Source organism: Falco rusticolus, chromosome 3 (assembly GCF_015220075.1).
Source record: "Falco rusticolus isolate bFalRus1 chromosome 3, bFalRus1.pri, whole genome shotgun sequence".
In the NCBI taxonomy this organism is placed as follows: Eukaryota; Metazoa; Chordata; class Aves; order Falconiformes; family Falconidae; genus Falco; species Falco rusticolus.
Window position 1 is genome coordinate 92940318 of NC_051189.1, and position 22469 is coordinate 92962786.

Sequence of the window (22469 nt, forward strand, 5' to 3'; positions counted from 1 at the left end):
GCACAAGCTAATCAAAATGTAGGCTTTAAAATTTTTTTTATTATTATTTTGCAATAATCTTGCTAGTTTTCAAAATCAATATGAGTTGAGTAAATAAAAAAATGGCCTATCTTTTGTTAGCAGCACAGGCCATTTTAAATTCTGCTTTGGAATGTTGCTGGGAGCTTCACCTTTTTCTGCTTCCTATATTCTGATCGTCTCACAATTTTAGCCCCTCTGTTCCTTGCTCTATCTTGCTCTTCCTGTAGTTTTCTAAAGTGTTTCTGCAGCACTTAAATCCCTTTGGCCCTTGATTTTAACTTGCTGGGTGTAGTGCTTTCACTTTGAATGATTTTGGTTTGAATTTCACTCTGTTTTAGCATCATGACTGGTAAGTATAAGCTCATTACTAAATGTTTACACGTGTAGACCCTGGGGGGAAAAAAGCCCTTCTAGTTCATCTACCAGGGGATACAGTGAGTAAGTGTACAGGACTGAAAGTTCTGCTCTTCTGTTTTCTGTTGCGAGCAAATGTCCTTTCTTAAAACCACAACTAGGGAAGGAAGCAATACTTGGCAAAGAACCTTCCATTAAGAACACTTGCTGGAAATGTCTGTACATTGCTCCTGAAAAATACACTGCATTCTTCAATTTACATTCTTCAAAATGGACAGAGAAAGAACTTTGCCAGGGGACCTAGGTGGCTTGTTCAGGAAGCTGTTGTAATATACAGAAGTCCATCACAGCCTCAGCCACCCCAAAGGCAAAGCAAAGCCTCAGATGATCCTTGAGTCCCAGAGGGAGGTTGTTCAAGAAGGAAAGATATTAAGAGTGACACAGAGGGCGTGAAGTCCACTACACAGAGAGCGCTTGTCATGGTCTTTAGTGTAGTGGCTGAATGTAAGTAGGCATTCCTGTAATCAGACCATTTTCAAGCAGAACTGTTTTGAGGTGAAAGAAAAAGTAGAGGTTGGAAAAGTAAATACGGTGCCTGTATGTGAATGATGTGTTCTCCCAGAAAACACTAGCTAGAGAGAATCACCATGTATAGTGTAGGTGTTTTCATTCTATTTCTAGAGAAAACTTGTCTTTGAAGGTGTGGGACAGGTTTTTGTGTGTCTGCAGATGCCTACGTACCAAGCAGTGTGCCAGGGACCAGGCAGTACACCATGCACTTAGCATCATCAACTTTTTCAGCCCCCAAATATCTGGCATCTCCAAAGACTGGCACACAGCAGTAACCCCAAGTGGATTGGCCTGGCCAGCAAGCACTTCTTCCAGAATCAGAGAAGCTGATCTGGCTCTTAAGCTGCTTAACTGTGGCTTATTGTGGGCCAGATTTTGATGTTAGTAAGGTCAGTTTAAACCCATAAGAACTTGGCTGATACTGGTGGGTTACTTCAGGAGGTGTTATTCCAAGTCTGGCACTTCCCCCTGAAGGTGGAGCAGACTCTTCTTTCAGCAGCGCTCTCTTGGGCTTCCTGGAATAGAAACTTCCCAGTGGCCCATAAACATATTCTCCTAATCCAGGGAGGTCCTGCAACATTGGCACTTAGTGTCTTTTCCATATAGAGGAGTGATTTCAAATTCATTTTTAATAAACTTCAGTGGTTTTCTCTCGGGATTTGTGTAGTTAAATTCTTAATAACTCATTTGTTGAGCTATTCATTCTCAGGGAGTTGAATGTTCTCCCTGTATTCCTGTGGGACCACGCCAGGCTCAGACTCTGTGTACCAACCCCACGTTGACAAAGACTTGATATCTGCCATCACATACCCATTCTGTGCAGCTTTTACTGAGTGTTTGCTTCCATGTGGGGAAGCCTTTGATTGGTCTTAGGATGGCAGTTTGGTTGAATGGGGATCCCTCCCTCCATCGGGAACTACAGAGAGGAGTAGTTTGGTTTGCTTGTCCAGGCTGTGGGGATCAAGTGGGGTTGTGATAACATCCAAAGGTGGTGTTCAAGAGCAGGTCTTCGTTGTGAGGTAACCTGTACAAATGTCAAAATGGACAGAGGGCACATGGACAAAGAGGTAGAGAGGAGGAAAGATGGGGAAACTCTAGCTGTAGGTAATAAAAAGACAAAGGAAACAGACTGGACTTTATGGAGTCCTATTGGTGATAGAAAAATATGAGGCTGGAACACTGTAGACCCATGGTGTATTAAGGACCTGGGTACCAGAGGCTCAACATCATTAATGATCTTTGTTTCTTTAGCATTTACAGCATATGGTATCAGAAGCCTTGGAAGTGCCAGATTTCCCAGCCTGGAAATTAGTTAGTGTTTTCAATGCACACAGCTTTGGCCTTGCTCCTTTTTTCCCACATCTTAATTAAAAAGCTTCTGTCAATGAGCAAATGAGCAAAATGTTGAGCCAGAGAGGTGCACCTGAAGTAACTCAGAGTGAGATTTTATTTGGCAAGCCAGAATTTTACCACTTTTAGGATTGTCTGCCACGGCAACCTCCTGATGCAGAACTTGGCTGTGCAGGTGTAAGCAGCCGGTTCAGTTAGAAAATGAGGTGTAAAGAAATCTACAGTACAAGAAGCAGGAGCCTAAGAGGAGGTCATGGTTTGGGCCTCACAGAGACCAAGCCAGACTAGGTTGATGAATCCCTGAGGAAAAGGAGAACAGACAGACTGCAGATGTTAAAACTAATAAGCAAAATGAACCGTGTACAAGGCAAGAGCGGTTTGGTTTCCTACAGCATATGCAGGTGCTGCTTTATCTGCTCTTACTATGGGAGATGCTGTGTCAGAATATCGATCTGTCAATTTTCAACATGATCTTTCAAAATGTCCTTCTAGTGGATGCTGGCCGAATTGTGATTCCTCAGGTCACAGAGGAAAAGCCACTGTATCTGGATGTGTTTCTTTCCTGAATGCCCATGGCATTTCACCGAATGCTTTTGTATGCTTGTATGACAAACTACCTCCAGCTAATAACTCGTTACACATACCTGTAAAATTAAAATCAAGTGTGTCAGTATAGTAGCTAGTACAAATTAAATTCACAGATTGAACTGACAAAAATGAAGAGGAAAAATCATTGGTTATGAGAGAATTTCAAGGAATATAAGTTAATGCATTTTTGAGACAAAGTGTCATCGGTTAGGTGAAAGTGACATGTTTTCATAAAATCCTTGTAGTATTGTAAATGTGTCTACCAGGCAAAACATTAATATTGCCAGTATTTATTACACTGAATAAAACATGGTGTTTTCAGATCATGGGGAGTCATGTAAAGCTTGTTCCCATTCACATGGGTCCACATCTCCTGGGCCTTGTGCAAAGAAGGAAACCCAAAACAGCTTAGAGCAAATTTCAGATGAAACCTAAGCACTAGAATTTTATTTATTTATTTATGATCACTAAATATTATTTGTTGATTTAAATTTAATTTATTTATAAGCCAAATTTTTATTTATGTATTTATTTTTATGATTCCCCATGTGATCATAAACACCATATTTTCTCAAAAAGTTATTTAAATATATGAAAAAGTTGCCAAGAGTTTTTGGGTTTTTTTCACTGCAGAATTCATCAAGCTGTTGCATTAGTAATAACATCCAAGCTAAGTGATTTTTCTTTTTGATGTGCTAGTTTCAAACTACTTTGGTGTAGGTAACTGAACTGTGTACCTTATTTGCTTGGAAGGAAATGATGTTGTGAAGGAATAGTTACATTTGTGATACCGAGTAAAGTTTCCCAAAGTGATTTTACCATCAGTTAAGGTCAGCAATGCTTCTGAAGTCAGCTGGATGTAGACACTTGCACATTCCTCTGGACCTCAGGCTCCTTGAAAGCAGACCCAATGTTCCTAAGCTCTCAACAGGCCTTCTGAAAATACATCCATTTTCAGTAAGTCCAAAATCATGCCCCATTATATATATTTTTTCCCAACAAACCTGTCATGTTTCATGGTCTACATAATGAAACTTGGATGCCCTGCAGAACAGCTAATGCTAGAAGGATCAGAGAGGTTTTTGAGCATTGCAGCTGCTTGTGTCCCCTAGTGTCTCCCCTGCACTGTAAAAGTTTTGAAGCATAGGTGCTTTCTTAAGCTAAAATGTACAACTGTGAAAGAAAGACTGACTGGTTCAAAACGATTGTTGCTGTTGGCAAAACCATTTGAGGCTATTTCATAAAGAAAATACAGGGTGTGAATGAACCTTTCATTGTGGTAAGTGGCACAAAGTGGTTCAGTGTGTGCGTAGTGAGCTGTAACAGCTGCTAACTTTTGCTTGAATTACGAAGAAAGCTCCAGCACAGATGTAGTGTATCTTTATAGAAGACACGTCTTCTGAAAGAAGCTAAAGTTTAGTGCTTAGAGAAGGACTCAGCATCAGATGTGAAAAATCACAGTTCCATCTATTTTTATTTCAATAACATTAGAGAGCAATGGAGAGGAAAGAAATCTACTTCTGTGTTGTGAGAGTAGCTTTGACTGATGACTAAGTGCCAGCCTGGGGAATTATAGTAGTTGTGTGTGTGACATGCTTTAGTTTTCCTGGATTTTGAAGGAACTGCAGAGTTTGACCTGCAGGTGCCAGCTTGGTCCATTTTTAAAATTTACCTGAAAAGGGCACTTAAGAGGAGGCAGCATGTGCTGTCTTCAAAAGCACCATCTGTCTTTGCTCTTACAGAAGAAGCTGAGCTATGTTGGCTACTACAAATAGCAATAAAAATTTCATAGGTAAAATGTCTGTGGGGCCAATGGAAGTCATAGTCTCTGCATTAATGAGCATCAGCCTTTCCCGTGACTCTCTCTTGCTGGTTATGGGCTCTGAGGATGCTGGGTGAGAGGCTGCAGAGCTGGTTTATTTCTCCAAGGCAACCCAGCTGCAGCTGGCCATGCTGCTGAGGGCACTGGGCTGCCAGAGCATCACTGTTTCCAATCTCACCTCTGGTATCAGCCTGTTGCAAGGCTTTGGAGGTGTCTTGGATGCCTTGATTGTCAAACCTGCTTCCATGTCTTCATATCCCCCACTGGTCTCTGTGGGGAGAGCTATAAGAACCAGTACCGTCACAACTCTGAACAATTTCATGACCTTATGGGATGAAATGTGGGCCACGGAGAACTCAGCAGCAGTTCACTGTCGACTTCAGCAAGATTGGTGTTTCACCTGTAATGTCTGTGGACAGCAGGGAGAGCGTGACAGGGGCTTTGAAAAATGAGTGTCTGAATACGTACATGCAGTGTTAGTAAGACTGATAAAAATAGAAAAAAACACTGAAATCTTGTAAGCCATGAAAGCAGGGAGATGTTAAGGATGCCTCGGATATTTCAGAATAGCTAACTCATTTGCTCATGGGGGCAAATCCAATTCAATCCGCTTCTGAGTTCCTCAGGTACCTCAGCCAGGTTTACGTGAGTCGCCTTGTTCTGGCAACAGCCTAGCCACCGAAAACTGCGCTATGTGTAGGTCGGTCTACCTGTGCAGAGGTAGGGTAAATTATACTGCACCAGGCACTGTGCTGTTGCTACTGCCTGGCTTCTGCTCCAAACGTAGGTCTAATACCGCCAGCTCAGACACCTCTGCACTGCTCTGCTGTCTGTAGGGCAGATGTGCCATCTATCAGAGAGATACCTGCAAACAGTAGCTCTGGGAGGGGTAATAAAGCTTAAACGTGTTGAGTAGGAAGGAGGTTGGAGCAATATAAGCCTGTAAATTGCAGCAAGCTGCTAGGATTCCTGAAGGAAACTCAGACTGAATAAAGTGACTGTGCTGATAATGAAAATACGTAATCCCTTGTGAAATGCAGCTCCTGTGCAACCTACAAGCCCTTAAGCCTTATTTTAGAATGAGCTAAACTCATTGCGCAGGAGAGCAGTGACAACAATAAAATCTGTTGGGGATCATGGCTAAAGAGGGATAAATGCCTATCAGAAAGGAATATGTTATAGTTCTGGCGCATGCTGATGAATTTTAAATATACAGGGTAACTTTAGGAACAAATTGTTGTTAATGGCCTAGGAAGTTGGATCGCTGTAGTTTATGACTTTGACATAAAGAAGGATGCTAGATAACACCGCGAGTGCTTGTATGTGTAGGTAGTTCTGCTGATGTAGGAGGGAGTAGTCTTTTCAACTTACTGGCAGTCCTTCAGGAGAACTATTTCTCAGCTGAAGAAGTCATATATCGTATACTTTGATGTAATTTCCTATCCATTTGATTGTTCCTTCTTCTCATTAAAGGAAGTGACACATGGTTGCGTGCGGCTGTAAATATTATGATGGTGTTATATATATAGTGAGCCTGTCCCCTTTATGTGAAGGTGTGTTCATAGCTGGTCTTTGCATCTTGACAGACATAAAAGAAAAAAAAAATCCAGGCTGCAGAAGTTGTCTGAGAAGTTAAAATGCACAAGACATGAGGATGTGTGAAATGTATTAGAACTGTTTAGGTTGGGGAGGAAACAGATAAGAGGTGACATGATAGCTGAATGTAAAATAATGGGTAGTGCAGAGAAGGCTGGCTGTATGCTCATACTTGCTGATTTGCGCATGTAACAAGAACATCCAATGCAATTAGAAGGCACCACATTCAAAACAGTTAAAAGGAAATCTTTTATGAAAAAAGTGCATAAATAATCACTGACACAAGAATCTCGAGCAAAAGAGCTCTGGTGGGTTTGTAAGAAGATTAACGTATAAATGAAATCATTCTGCTTTGGTACATACACCAGCCATTACTGGATGAGAAAAATCTTCCTCCATTGGCTTGTTACCAGAGAAATGTTCTTTACTGGGCATGGGACTGCTTTCTCAATGAACTGGGGCTGGATGCTTGAAAGGACCAGAGGGTGGTTGATTCATCTTACAGCACTAATCCTTTGGTTACTGTAAGTTGTTTAAGGCTCAGTCCCCATATTTCACCTCTTGTTATTTGAGGGTTTTTTCTGTGGCTTAGCAAAATACTAATTTTTAACGCACTTGCAGATGACTACCTCCAGGTCAAAGAAGCACACAGTTCTTGTTTGAAGTTTGACTCGGAGGGCTAGATTTATCTTTGGGTAACTTTGCAATAATCAATAAAATTACAAGAAACACTAGCTAGGTTAAGGTTGTTCAGGAGGAAGCTATCTTTTTACTGAAGTGAAGGCTGTTGGATGAATAGCAGTTGCAGAAGTAGCAAATTACAGTGCTGGCATTTTGTATGCATGGTTAAGGTGATACAGAACCAAAGATAAATGTGATGTAGATATAGTGGAGAGTGTGAGGATACAAATTGAAGAAAACATAGCCACAGCTCCCACATTATTCTGAATTTAGAGTCTGAGCCTCAAGGCACCCCACTGCAGCAGGAAAGAATGGAATCCCTCATAAAGCCCAGTAAGGGTTTTCAAATACAGAAGCATCTGCTGTATGGAAATGAAAAGCAGAATTTGGGTTTTTTTCCAGCCTAAAATACTTTTTCACAGGAAGGTAGGCTCAATCAAATACTTGGACTTTTGACAGTACAAGACAGACATTGACAAACCAAGTCCCACAAAGGGCCACCAAGATAGGGGTCTCAAGCACATGGTACCTGAGGGGCTGGGATTGTTGAGGCTGAGGAAGGGAGCAAGCGTAAACTAGAGCAACCCCCAGCGTGTTATACTGGGGGTCCCCAGCCTGACTGTTGCAGCCGTAGACTCTTCAGTGTTACCTCCTCTCCTCAGACCTTGCTGTGGACTTGATGAGGCCAACAGGGACAGCTGCACTAAGTAATGCTGCTGCTCATGCCATCACTGGTCTCCGTGAAGGCCATTAATACAGCAGAGATTACCTGTGCCTTTTAATCCCTGTCACGTTCTGTGCTGGAGTCCTAAAAAGTATCTTCACCGCAGGGTGCTTCCCAATGAAAGGAATCTCCCACGACTAAGTCTGTTTAGAAAGCGTGTGTCTCAATAGTACCTGGAAAGGAGAAAATCTGGGTCTGTAATTTTAGACTGAAATCCTGTGCTGTCCCTTCTCTCTCAGAGCAGCATGCCATCAAGGACATGATGAGATCAGCTTTCCTTTTTTCCCTGAACGAACTGCCAGCAAAGTTGGGGTACACGATCCCCAGTGCAACAGTGACAAAGAAGTTTAGAAACATCTTCAATAACTTTTTATCCTCTCTCTGGAAGGACAGAGGTATTAATAGATCACAGAGTAGTTTCCCTCATTTGATTACAAAGATAAAATTTCTAGGTGCCTTTTTCCTCTTTTTCATTTTTCTTTCTTCTTTAAAGATGGAAGTTGAGTCTCCTGTAGGGGGGTTCCCCTTGGTCCAGCCGGAACAGGGATTGGCCACTGTTTCTGTGTTAGGATGCAAAAAGAGATTTATGGAACAAGCTCTGGCATTTTGAAGGGTCTTCCTTTTTTTCTTTTTTTTTTTTTTCTTTCTTTCTTATGTGTATTAACATGGTGTTTTTTCAGTGTCATGAAAGTGTTCAAAACAAAAGACTTTCCCCAGAGATTAAATGTTACCAATGCAGCTCAGCTTTCACTAGCATGTAAGTGTGGCTATAGAGTTTTCATAAATGTTGAGCTCATCAAAAGGACATTCTTAATATCAATAGCCATAGCAGCTGAGCGTTTAAAATGCAACCTGCAGCCTTATCTGTTTTCCTTCCTTAGTCCTTTGCTCCTTGTCAGCCTCACAGGATGGCAAACTGGCTAATCGGGAATATCATCTGTAATCTAATTCAGTAAATCCACTTGAATTGGCGCAATTGCACCTTTGCAAAGAAATGTTTCCCCTAGGTGAGTGGTATTTCTGTTTTACAAATGAAAATATTAGGGGTTTACTGCGTTAAACCATAACAAAATGAAAATTCTTAACAATTTTCCAAGTCCAGCTCTGGGTCTGATCCTGTGAGCTGATACACGCGTTCAGCTATTAGTGAACATAGAGGGAGATAAGATGATGCAAGTTGCAGATCAGATTGTTATGCAGAGTGTCCACAATGAAAGTAAAAATTCTGTGCTTGGACAAAGTAGATTCTTCCTGAATACGAATACAATTACATTTCTTCAGCTAAGTGTTTAACAAAAACATTGCAGCATGGAAAATGTTAGATAAGCTTTATCTAAATGCTAAACAATTAACGCTTCCATTGTGCAGAAGGTGTGTCCAACATATGACATAGTAAATGTCCTAAAAATATATACATTGCATTATTGGATAGTTTTTTTGTTTTATTCAACAAAAAGCATTTCAAAACCAGTGAGTAATGAATCATTTAACAACTTCATTTGTAACGTACTTAATATACTACTTTTTCTGCTTTTCCATTGAATTAGGACATTGGGTGATTTAGTGATTTCTGTTTAGGCCTAGTCAATGTCTGATAGGATTTACATCAAGGCAGCCATAAAATTAAAACAATAAATAAGTAGTCCGACAGATTCTTTCAATATTAGCTTAATTCTTGCTCCGACTTATCAAGGGTGATATTTATTATAGACCTAAAGGGCATGGAATGAAGAACTGTATGAATTAGCAGAAGAATCCAAACCAGCAGTGAAAGTCGATTTCATAGCCTGTGTGCTTCCTTGCATGGCTAAGTAGGAAGGTTATGTCATTAGAGCCAATAAAACAGCTTTGGGATGGATGGCAGGCAGAGACAAAAGCGCGCAAGTGTTGGATATCCATGTAAATATGTTGTTATTATCTACGGGCTTAAGTGGATGAGCTGGAGAGCGGGAAGCAACCACGAGTTTGTGTCTACACTTCATCTCCTGACGCGCACCGAGCCCAGCCAAACAGCAGGTGACATTCTCACATTAACTGTCAATTTTGCCTCTGTCTCCACAACCACCTGTGGAAAAGGATTCCTCGTGATCTTCTAAAAGAAGGTAAGTTCTTCATAAAGAGGGCACTGTAAAACAGCAGCCTGTTAGAGAGCTAGTGCAGGAGGGAAGCAGAAAAATGTGAAATGGAACTTACTGGCAGCTCTGTAACCCCCCACCGGGGTGGGTGGGAGGCTGGTGACTATTTGCTCGATTTAATTTCGTGTAAAGAGGGCATGACTGAGACCAGGCTCCTCTAGACACTGTGCAAGTGCAAGGCTCTGGGCTTCGCATTGCCCAAAGGTCAGACCGTAAACCCTGAACTGGGATTTTGAGTTTCACTAGTAGAGGGAAGATGGTTTAAGTCTCTCTTTGGAGTCGGATTGCTGACTAAGTTGCCACACGAGCACTTTTATTCTCCCTGGCTTTTCTCAACAGTTGTATTTGCTTTGATTTTATGTGTTTGTGGCTTGTTCAGTTAGGCACTGACAGAAGAACCACAATTCACATTGCAGGAGAACTCAGCAGGGCTGGCTCTTCAATATTTGGTTTGGTTTTTGACTTTGTCAAGGAGAGCATGGGCTCTGAAATGTCTGTGTCTCTGCCTTTCTTGCTGCTGTAGTCTAAACTGTGTCTTGTGTAACATTAAAATGTGTATTCAGTGCTGTCTTTTTCCAGCAGAGGTAGCAACCTTTGCAGAAAGGCAAGCTTTGGCAGTGCTTTGTACAACCTCCTCTTCTGGAAAAACCAATACAGAAAATCTCCAGGGCAGTTCATCAAAACAGATGTATGAGATCTTCAAGGGACACCCTTTTCCCAAAAGTAGGCCCTTCCTTTATGTGCAAGCAGACATGTTCCTGTAAGCATGTTTTCCAGAGACATACCTGACTAGCATTTCTTTCTATGCTCCATGGAATGAAGATCTGGTGCTCCATTGAGTTAGGATCAACAATTCCTGCTTTAAACATGAGCTTGGACTTGTATTGCGCTAAATGTTTTCCTTCTGGGTTTTGGGAAACACCTTATGCAACAGGCAGGTACTCGTAACAAGTCCTCTAACACCCACATTTGGCAAGTATGCATATCATTATGCATGACACCTGGAGTCATTCGGGTGTTCAGAAGTGCAGTTCGCTTACTTGTTTTGCACCTGGATATAGTGTCATAGCTGCAAAAGTCTCGCACTGAAAAAAAAAAATAAAAGAAGATGTATTAGTTGTCTTTAAGCTGTTGATCCTGTAGCAGTTTTGTGCCTTTTGAGGCAGTGGATGTTTAATTCCTTATCACAAAAGATACTCCCTGCAGCACTGACACACTGTAAGGAGCAGGAAGAAAGCTGTACAGCTGTATTCTCAGTACAGCTGAAAGAAATGTCCGCAGGAGAACCAAAGCCTGGTGGACTTGCAGCTTTTGGAATCTGTCAGTCATTCCTCCACTGACAGCAAAGAAAGGCTTGCAGTATCACCTGATGTTGGATAGGGGAGGACCCCAGTCCAGGACTCCAAGCATATCCCTCTTGGATTTGCTCCCAAATTAAGACTTAAGCACATAGGGCTTCAGGGAGTGCTTCAAGTGATCTTTTTCATGCCATCCCATCCCACATCTCCCGTATCAGTTTACCTGCTTCCATCTTCAAATTTTGTGGTCTTACTCCTTTTCGTCTCAAGTGGAGTCAATGGACATGCCCTCCTACTTAGACCTTGTCTGATTTTCCTCTGCAACCTTACAGTGATTTATGTCGTGGGATAGATGGGTACGACACTTTGCTAAGTCTGCTGCTCCCTCCATATTCTGAACATTCAGCGTTAGCTTTTGGTTCTGCTTTCCATGGTAGTGCTGGGCATCTCACCAACTTCAGCAGAAGCATGGTAATAGTAAGGTGGTACTTGTTTTGTGTCAGGTGTCAAAATTTGGCACCAAGTAACCTCCCCCGTAGGGAATAGCTCTCTCTCTCTCTCTCTCTCTCTGTGTCTGTGTGTCTGTGTGTGGCTTTTCTTGCTTCCCACCTACCCTTCCTTTCCAAATTCCCTTCCTCGGGGAATTTCACAAATAAATTACTGATGATCTAGGCATAGAGGAGCAGACTGAAGAGTAGGGTTTAAAAATAGTTTGACGCCTGTAAAGTGGATCATTTTCACAGTTAAAGTATTTTCGCTCTTGTCTCAGAGGAATATTGAAAGTGCAAGGAAAATGTTTTTGCAACAAAAATTATTGGCAATTTTCAGCTAACAAAAGTATTGGAAGTGCTTGTGGTTGTTTTTTTTTCTTTCTGAATGCTACTTGAGTGCTGTTTTGTTAAATACAACAACATATAGTTGTGTTACAGAATATATGTACTGAATTACATACATCAGTTAAAACTGTATTTCCATCTTTCCTATTACACTTACTCTGCTTTTCAGTATAAAGGTCTACCTGAAAGTTAAATCAAGATGCATAGTTGTTTCCTCCAAATTATATCCCAATGTTTATATGGGTTCTTTGTGATCTTTTAAATAGTTATTTGGAAAATCACGGTTATCTCTTTAAAAATGTAAATGCAAGTGGAAGACATAAATAAAAAGCTTGCCTTGCTTTTAGAAAGCCTGTGCATGAGCTAGTTTGAGGACAGGGAGCAGTCTAACACTGCAGTACCTGGCATGGGCTGCAAACTTCCCCAGGAGCAGAGCAAGTTTGATGTGTGTGGGCATCCCCACGCTCTCCTGCAATCAGTTGTTTAATCATGGCTCTATTTTGTGATTCTTTGGTGGCTGTTGCATTTCTGAAAGGAAACACAAGTGAATCAGATTCTCTTGTGCAGCCAGCCAGCCAAACATCTCAAATCCCACAAGTCTCTACTACTCTCCCATCAATCTCTGCAACTGTAAGGAACAGAAGAAAAATTGCTTACAGAATGAATGTATTGCAAGGTGAACCCCCTTCAGTGTTCTTTTGTTTCTCATATGGGTTACAAGCCAGCAGTATCATTTACATTGTGATACAATTTCGTACTGAAATTAGAGGCATATGACAGATGTTTTCAGTCAGACTTAAGAAAGGCCAGGTTAAGGCTTTCAGGCATTGCTCCTGCATGGGTCCCACTGGAGACATCACATCTCACATTGGCAATTGCTTATGAGAGCCCAAAGCAGGTAGGAGCTGAGCTGGCAGGTTTTCTGGATTTGGTCCTGGAACTGCGATCTTAGGCTGTGGCAAAAACTTTTATCTTGATTAACTGTTCCTGGTCTTCACTTCTGCACTTGTGCCATCCTGTGTGTTATGACATCCAAATCAGTGAACTGAATCAGGGGACTGATCTAGCTGAAAAAAAGTCCAAAAAAAAAAAAAAAAAAAAAAAGCAGGTGAGGAGTGTGTGCTTCGGCCGCCCAGGTATCATTTGCACAGCCGGCTGTGTGGCCACAAGGCAGGGCTGCTGCTGGCACAAGGCAGGGCTGCTGCTGGCACAGGAGCGAGCAGGGCAAGGGCTGCCTCAGCTCCTGTTGCTGTTGAAGACCTTGCTGCCTGCTCTTTCCAGAGGAAGAAACTGTGATATTTACTGTAGGAAGAGAATAATCTGTGGCTTTGCAGGATGTCTAGCGGAGAAGTCACATGGATGCCCTTTACCTTCTCCTGGAGATTGTCCTTTTCATGCAAAAATTGTTGGTTACTGCTTTTCAATTTTGCAGGTAACCTTTGCAGCCATTGCCACATCAAAGATTGCAGTTTAGACTAATCATATTTGTGTTTGCACCTCCTGCTCTCCTCACTATGATGGATGAAGGGAAACAGACTTTTTTACCTGTTAAGCTTGAGGGTGACGGATCAACTGCAAGTCCTTGTTCTGAAATCTAAAACACCCATTTGATCTGCTCAGATGTTTCATAACAGACTATTCTGTATTGATATATCTGATGAAGAAGAAAGTAAACAGATATTACTTCCAATAAATACATTGTAAAGCATTTATGCACAAAGTTTTACCCTCCTTATTTTCCAAGCTTCATAGTAGGAGTTTTTCCTTAGCATGTGTTGCCACTCCACACTGCCAGATGACCTCAGAGAAGCCACGTTGTCTCACATAAGAGTTGAGCATTCCTGCATCAGGACTACAGGTATTCACAGGCTTGGTCCTGCATACAAAATCCGGGTATGTCAAATGCTCAGATTTCATTCTTCAAGGATATCAGAGCCTTTTATTTGGACAGGAATTTCTACTGAATTGAGCTTCTTAGGAAGGCTAAGTGAGGTGCCTGCATTTCTCTTCACATGCAAAGAGTTAAATGATTCATTGAATGACATTCAGCAAGCCCTTGTCACTCACGCTCCATATCAGCCCTGCTTTCCCTTCTGATATCCTGCCATGGTCAGAGATTTCTGATGTTTGTCAGAGACGAACATGTTAGTTTAGGCAGGCCAGGCTGCTATAAATAAAGTATTAACATGTCGTTGGAATTGATCCCATTTTTGTAGCTGAATGAATTGCCACCTCTGCTCATCTGCATGGGCTGGAAGTTTTCACATTCTTAAATATTTCTTACTGGAGCAGTTTAAGCTAATGTATTTTATTGTATTGTTGGTATGCATAGAAACACGGACACGGTTGCTTTCAGCAGTTCAGCTGATGAATGGTAACAGTAACCTCCATAGCTCAAGCATCACAGTATGTGAGTACACTTAAATTTGATTTTGGCATTGTCTGTAATTCTTGAGATGCTCTTCTTGGTTTCTAGCAGAAAACCAGCTAGTTATTTCTGTCGGTGCTTTGCTTCCTTGAGCCTGCTTTCAACCTTTTAAAACCAATCATGCCTGGTATGTACTCGTTGGAGAAAACAGAGAGAAGGCAGGTGTGCTTGTCCTGAATAGAAGGGTCAAAGCTAGTGAATGTCATGATTACTGTGTGTGCATAAATATGTTTATAACACTAGAGAGGATAAGTTTTCAGCAAGGCGCTGGTTTGGTTCACTTCCTGATTAAAATATGATTTCATCCTGGTCCATTAATTCTTTTAGTGGTAACCTTTGTAAGACACACAACACTTAAACTAGCATGTCTGTAGCCCAGTGATGCGGGGTGGGGGAGGTTTATGCCATAAGCTAAATTTAACTGTTACGATCATTTGCCATCAGAATTTCATATGGATGGGTCATTTCCATTTCAATATGGATGGGTCAAGTTCATCCAGACCAAGCTGATCTGTTGTGGTATTCTGTTAGTGATATATAATGGAGGAAAAAATGTGCCCTTTATCAAGGGTCCTTAAAAGTGTTGGGAAGTTAAAAAGAGACATATCGAAGGTGCTGTTGATGTGAAGCTGAGAGGTGCCAAGTACACACACGGCAGAGAGGTGAAATTGTGAATCCTCTCCAGGTCTGTCCTATGCTTCTGTGGTTTGCGTGGTGTTTCCAGGGGGTTACAGGTAAGGGTGACCATGAAGTTGGTACCTCTGTGCTAAAAGTATTTTTCGGGTAATTGCTACAGCTCTTTTCCTTTGAATTTCCCAAGTAACTTCACTTGGCTCCATGTACAGGATTCACAGCTCGATGCCAGCAAAAGCCAAGCCAAAACGAAAGTGGAAGGGATAAAAAGAGTGAAAAGCCAGAAAAAGAAGGCTGAGACTAGCTGCCATTAAAAAAAAAAATACAACACACAAAAAAACCCCAACAACTGCAAAACCCATGAGGGCAGTAGAGTGACCATGTGTAATGGTCACAAATGTTGCACTGCTCAAGACAGTGCTGCAGCTGGGAGTAATGCTCTGATACTTCGTGTGGTGAGTGGGCAAGGTCATCTTCAGAAGAGGTACTCATTTTCTGTGCAATGCTGTCAATGTCACCTTTGAGGAAGCTCACCGGAGAAGCTTATTTGTTAGTAAATAAGCTTCCCCCATACAGTTTGACTGCCTTTGTCCCCTTCCCACATGCTATATAGAAGCTGTTGAGACCACCTCTCCCCTTTCACAGCAGAGGGAGTGGAAAGGCTGCTGTTCCCCGTTGCTCCTTGTCCTGCTGCTCCGTGCTGGGCTGTGGGCTGATGCTACATGGGGCAGTAGGTGCTGTGCAGGTACTGTGCAGGAAACCTTTGTCTCCAAGAGCCCCAGCGCTGCATCCCTGAGGATCAAGAGAGCAATTCAGCACCACTGCCTGGGAAGTGCCAACTGCTGAGATACTGAATATTCAAGCTAAATTTGGGGGCTTAATACAAGGGTGAGAAATCATAAAAAGGAGTGCTCTTTGCTGCCTCTGCCTCTCTCTCTTACAATATTTTTTAAATGGCTGAGTTGTGCCAAAAGATGTGAGTTGTCTTTGAAACAATTTTTAACTGTAAATGTGACATTTCCTCCACTAATCACACTTTCTTCAGGTGAAAGATTGTAGAGTTGTCTGACTAGCTCAGCTCTGGGTCTTTGCTTGAGTAGTTACTCCAGAATGAATTGTATCTGCGGTGGTGGTTTCATAAGTTCTTCTCTTTCTTGTCTTAAGAGCTCAATTCATTTGGCATCTCAGTTTGAATGTAAACGTATTCTAAGAGGTTGAAAGGTCAGTAATTTATATGTAGTACCCAGCATCCTTCTGACCAGTCCTCATTTTACTTTGAGTTGATGTCATAAGAGATACATTGGTGCGGAGAACATCCTGTGGGGTTTTTTTTCCCAAAGTATTAAAAATCCGTGCTAATTTCATACCTGCTAATTCTTAGTCACAGGACTTCTTTAATTAAAAGGTAAATGACAAAATACTGTTAGTGTGGGTGGTATGTAATTGCAGCTAATTACTTTTTTATTACTAATTTCTTATTCTTGAAAATCCATGTACATGTATGCTCATCTCCATCTCCTTCTCTAACCAAAAGCAAACCACTCAGTGCCTCTAGCCATATGGATTTCGTATGCCATGCAGAGCAACCCAGTCTTATATGGTAATGACTCAACAACTTACTGAATCCAGTTAGCAGCTTTATAGATCATTACTCAAAGTATCTCATAGTTAAGTTTCATAACAGTCCCACTTAGACTCTCTCACAATCTCCATGTAATTATTCATTAAAGGCAACCATGCCTTCTATCGGCAAAGGAGTGATTCACTGTTAGTATTTCTTCCTCTCGATCCCCACGCCCTACTTCTATCCAGCCTTGCTTCTTAACATCCAAAAGCCAATCAGTCAGCTTACAATACTGCACAATACAGGGGAGTAGTTAAAGACAATGGTCTTGAACAGATTCATCTTTAATGGCAGTAACCTCTTAAGCGTTGCTGCTGTATTTGATGAAATACTGAAAGAGCAAGCTTACAAGCACAGGTCTCTCTTCCCAGGATCTGCATTATGTTTGCCAGAAGGGAGAACTTCACTTGCATAGACTGAAGTTTCTGCTAGAGCAGAGGCCCTGTGGAGGAACTTACACACATATGGTCTGCTCAGACCACTGACCTCAGGCTCAACTGGTGGCAAAACAGTTTGCACTGTTGCAAGATTCAGCTGTCACAGCTGTTTTTGCTTACCTCTTCTCATGCTCTCCTGAATGCATTCATTCATTTCCTAACTAAACTGGTGTATTATCATTTTTAAGAGCAGATCCAACTGGCTGCTTCTGCTGATCAGTTTTAAAAACATTGCTACCTGTGGACTTGTCCTGTATGTTTTTAAAATGTCAGCTGAATCCTCAGCTGGCAGAAAGAGATGTCATCCCATTGCCTTCAGTTGATCAGGAGATTGGACTCAGCAGCATTTGGGGACAGCCAGATGGGTTTTTTCCTCTTCCTTATATCTGAGTCTCATTTTGAACATGATGTATAACATATTTTTACATGAACTTGGGGGGAAAAAAAAGGAGGATGTGCTTTAGTGCTTATGTGGATTCAGTGAATTACCAGCTTGTGATTTTAGCCCCTGGTTCCACATGGATTTTTCCTGGCAATGTAAGTCTTGGTTTGTGCTGTTCTCACCTCCGCACTGTGCTGGCACAGTGACTGGTGCGGCCATTCAGTGAACCAGATTGGGAATCTAAGGTCTTTTTTCTTTTTCTACCTGGTCATTTTTCAACCACGTCAGCTTGCTAGTGTGGTTCATCACACATGCAGGCACTCAGGCAGATGTGCTGGGTTAGTACAGCAGGGCAAACCTGAGAAGCAGGGAGAAGCACCTTGGAGACAGGATTGGAGCAGGGTTTGGGCAAACAGCACTGCTGCTCAGTTTTATTGACTCACCTGTGTGCTACTGAAATGCTCACCCAGGATTTGAGGAAAAGAAAATAGATACAGGCTCAACCTTTAAACAAACAAACAAAAAGTCCCTTGAAGATGATCCAGCACAGTATGGATCTAAGCATGGGCTTTGTAGGTGAATGCTGAGCCTGAGCCAGATTCTTTCATTGCTTTCCTGTGGAGTTTCTGTGATGTATTGCGGGATATACAGAATCAGAACTGAGATCTGTTGAGATACAAGAGAACTAAGCTTGTCCCTGCCAGTGCAGATGCGCTAGCAATATAAAAAAGCTCTCATGCAGCTTAGAAGTATTTTAAAATGTTTTGACTATCCTATAATTGTCCAAACCCCATGCAGCCTATGCTTTGGGCTGATGCTTCAGCTTCTGTCGTGGGTTTGTCCTAGATCATTTTAACCTTTCCTCATATGGATGTTAGAGTTAAATCAAAATACCATCGAGTATCATGATACTGATTAAATCCTGTGGATGAAAAGTGTGTGGGTTTCAGGAGTGACATCTGCAATGTCTCTCTCCCTTTGTCTATTTCACACTGCTCAGCAATCTGACCTTACTGGGATGTCCAGACTGTGTCTCCATCTCTTCACTTTTTGGTGGAGACTACAGTGAAAATGTCACAGGAATATTGCAGTCCCCCTCTTCTTCCTCTTTAAGGGCTACAGTGTCTCCTCTGTCATCTCTTGCATTTTAAGGAGCTGTATTCCCTCACCGATTCCACACAGCCAGCACCTGAGTTTGTTCAGCCATCTCTGCAGAGACGTGGTGTCGCTGGCTGGGGAGAAGACTGTGTGTGTGAGCAAAGTGGAGAGACACAGTGGATGCAGGTGATTCAGAAGGGAGCATGAGTAGCATTGCAACCCTGTCAGCAGTGGGTGCCTAATCATTTTCATATTCTTTGGTACTGCGTATATTTAAAACCACAAATGTTAGAACACCAGCCGTCCTGGCTAGGTGTGACAAGAAATAGGCAAAGCAGAGAACAAACTCTGCTGATCTTAAGACCTCCTGGTGACACTTGGTGAGGTGACTGTTCAGGTGTAGCCGTTACCTGTAATCTCGGGAGCATCTCTTTCCTTCTTTGTTATTGTAGTTCAGATTAAGAAGATCTACTAGCAGAAATGATGGCGTTTTAGGTCATGCCACCAAATTGCTGCATCTTATGTTTATTAAATACCAATCTCTTCTATACCTCTGAAGTCAGTAATGTACGAATAATTTGAGTTCATTTCAGTTAGCTATCTGGATTAATAGGTGCTGTCTGGGTGCAGCTGTATGCAGCCTACACTGAATTACCTGCAAGTGAGGCAGGTGTGTGGGACATGGTGCAGGAGCCTGTGGCGTGTATCAGTCTTTCTGCTATGACTTAGATAAGCAAGAATTTGATCTTTTTGAGGAGGGGAGAGAGGAGCGTATATGTCTCAAACCTGTTTAAGGGAGTCTCCAGTTCAGGGAACAAGAGACTGAAGTACTTTCAAAGTAGTACGTGCCCCCATTAAGCCATTTTTCATTACTGTACAGGCATAAGTCATAAATAGTTTATTTGTTCCTTGGCAACTTCATATTTCATGTAAGAATGAAAGAACACATATGCAATGGAACTTTTATGAGATCAACATACAATCCTTGAAAAAGATTTAGTAAAAACATCAAGATTTCCCCAAAACTGGTGATCTTATCAATCCAAGCAAACTTGCAAAGGTTAATAAAAAGCTAGGCTTTGCAGCAATGACTTTGAATGTGTATATGTACACATATATACATATTCTTACAAAAGTATATGAAGTATTTTTTCCTGCAAAAGGCAGTGTAGGCAGATAAAATGAGAGACAGCTCCTTCCTCACAGCTATTGTATGCATAAGGAAGAGGTGCAATAAGTGAATGTGGAACAGTGAGTGAGAATGGGGAGCCCAGGATAACATGCATGAGGGAAACACAGCTGGTTATTCAGAGCACTATATTGAGGCTCCATAAGATGAGATTTCTATTCTGTTTCTGTGTTTCTGTTACGACATTAGCTGATCTCAGTATGTCCTCAGACATTTCCTTTGTATTTTTCAGCCTCTCTGCTTGCAACAGGGCATGAAGTTATTCAGTTTCTATGTCAAAAGTCCGTAGTCCCCAGAGTGATTGTCCTCCTGAGGGTCAGCCAGCCTTCACTCCAGGATTGGTGTCTCAGATGTCTCCTAGTCCCTGAACTTCCCCACATTGCCTTGGGGTGCAGATTTCCAACAGGCTTGGTTGCAGCATTGTTTTGTTAGAAGAAAGACTTTGTCCTTATTTTGAGATTCCCTGGGGTTAAATGTGAACTTAGGAAACTGAAAGCAAAGGGTTAACCTCTTGATATAAAGTCAGAAAAGCATAAAAGAGAAAGATGCAGTTCAGCCTGTCAAGGATGTGCAGCATCTTCTGTGGCTGTTCCTTAGAGCTTTCCTAAGGCATCTCTCAGCCCTGAAGCAAAGGGGACAAACAGCTGAGTGACATTCTCCCTTTGGGATGCTCTCTTACAGGGTGGACTTTTCTGGGGGTTTTGTTTGATTGGCTTTAGGCAGTGACAGGTAACTCGGCAGCTCTTTGCTTTCCTATCTGCTGTATTTCAACATTGGCCTGTAAGGCTAACAGAAGGGTTGCTGCCCTAGAAAGGTTACATCATTTTCAGGGGATTCCTTTCCCCTCTGTCTGTTGTCTCTGCTGTTCCTCTTCAGAAGTTTTTCACTGCTTGCTTTATTTCCTGGGAATCTAGTATTAGTAACATAGAGCTCTTTTTCCAAGTATAGCAGCTATGGTTTGTATTTCCTACCTCCTTGGCTTCCTGAACTGGGTTTTTTCCTGATGTCCTTTTAATGCAATGGGATAAACAAATACACAATGTGTATTCAGTTGGAGCTACAAGGAACTATCTTTGCTGCTCAATCACTTTCTGCATTTTAAAGACCGTTATATTATTTTATGCTAAAGAGTTGAAGAGTACTGCCACCTAGTTCATCCTCCTACTCCAAAACAGGATCAGCTCTACTTATAGCATTCCTGACAGACACTTGTATAACCAGTCCTTAAAGATTTCCAGCAATGGGGACCCCACCACCTCTCCAAGCATATTTTCAATGTGAACATTTCTGCAATATGAGCTCATTACTTTTGTCTCCTGCCATTTGTGAATGTTGATGAGCAGATTATTACCTAACTCTGCAGCAGCATTTTATCTATTTGAAGGGTGTTTTTGTGCTCTCTCTTCTTTAGGCTGAGCAACCTGTGTTCTCTCAGTCTTCCCTTATAATTTGTGTTATCTAGACATCTGCTTGTTCTCATTGCTCCCCAGTGATCTGCCTCCAGTTGCCTCACATCTTTCTTGAGGTGTGGAGAGGGTACTTCAGCTGAGCCAGCAGCGGTGTTGAGTAGGACAGAAGAATGTCGCTCTGGCTGCGTTCCAGCAGTTCATCCTGGAGTGGTGCTTGCTTAGCTTAAAGCAGCACAACAACATCACAGGTTCACCTTCAGCTCCTGATTCTGTGTGGTCCTTAGATGCTTTGTGCAGCACTGCTGTATGCCCAGTTGTTTCCCATCCTCTCTGCATGCAGCTCGTTTTTTCTTGGCTAAATACAGAAGCTTACACTTGTCCTGGTTGAACTGTACACTTCAGCTTTTTCAGTCTGTCAAGATTATTCTGATCTTGTCCTCAGGTATACTTACTGTTTTACCCAGCTTAATGTAATCCACCAGTTAAAACCCACTTCTGTTGCATCCCCTATTCCATTAATGAAAATATTCCATCATCCAAGAGCCAGGATAAAGAACCCTACAAGAATGATCCTTCAGATTTGGCTATGAACTGTGGATAACTGCTTCCAGAAGCAACACATTATTGGCAGCTACTCCAGCCATTTGGAATATCACCTTTTAGTAGTAATCATTGATCACCAGTTTTCTCATCTACCTTCATGCAATTCCCTCCAAGGTGAAACGTTTAGAAAGACGGATTTTGTACTACCTGGTTTTATGAAATGGATTTAGTATTTTTCTTCTTTTTTTTTCACCTTTTGTAAAAAATTTTCCTAAGCTTTTTCAACTTTGAAACTGCTTGAAGCTGCCAATGGATCCATATTTTGTGGCATATTGATCTTAGATCATTTTTTTTTAATCTGGTTTAGCTGACTGAAGATACGTGCCATATGCACATACACACCCCTACATGTGCAGCTGCCTGCCTTGGTGTTTTGCTGCTTCCTGCAATTTATTGGTTATTGACTTATTAGTTTGTTGCCCCTTTATAGAGGGAAATGAGTTGTTTTGACTAGATTTGCTGGATACATCCATGTTTTCTGGTTTTGGTCTTTTTTATTTCTATTGCATGCTTAAAAGTGGTTTGGTTATGTGCACCAGAGTCTTTCTAGGAACTTAAAGTAAAAGAAAATGGTCCATAGCTCCTATGGCTTCCTAGGTTTTTTTTCCATTTTCAAAAATAAGCACTCTGTTTGACCTTTTCCAAACATTTGGTACCCTACTTGTCCTCCATGAACTCTCAAAGGCAACTG

General features: G+C 41.7%; 1 protein-coding gene across 5 annotated transcripts in view; it reads left to right on the top strand.

Annotated features, from left to right (window-relative positions):
• FARS2 (phenylalanyl-tRNA synthetase 2, mitochondrial) overlaps window positions 1-22469 on the top strand; it is a 249509-nt gene that overhangs the window by 215563 nt on the left and 11477 nt on the right. The window lies entirely within an intron of this gene.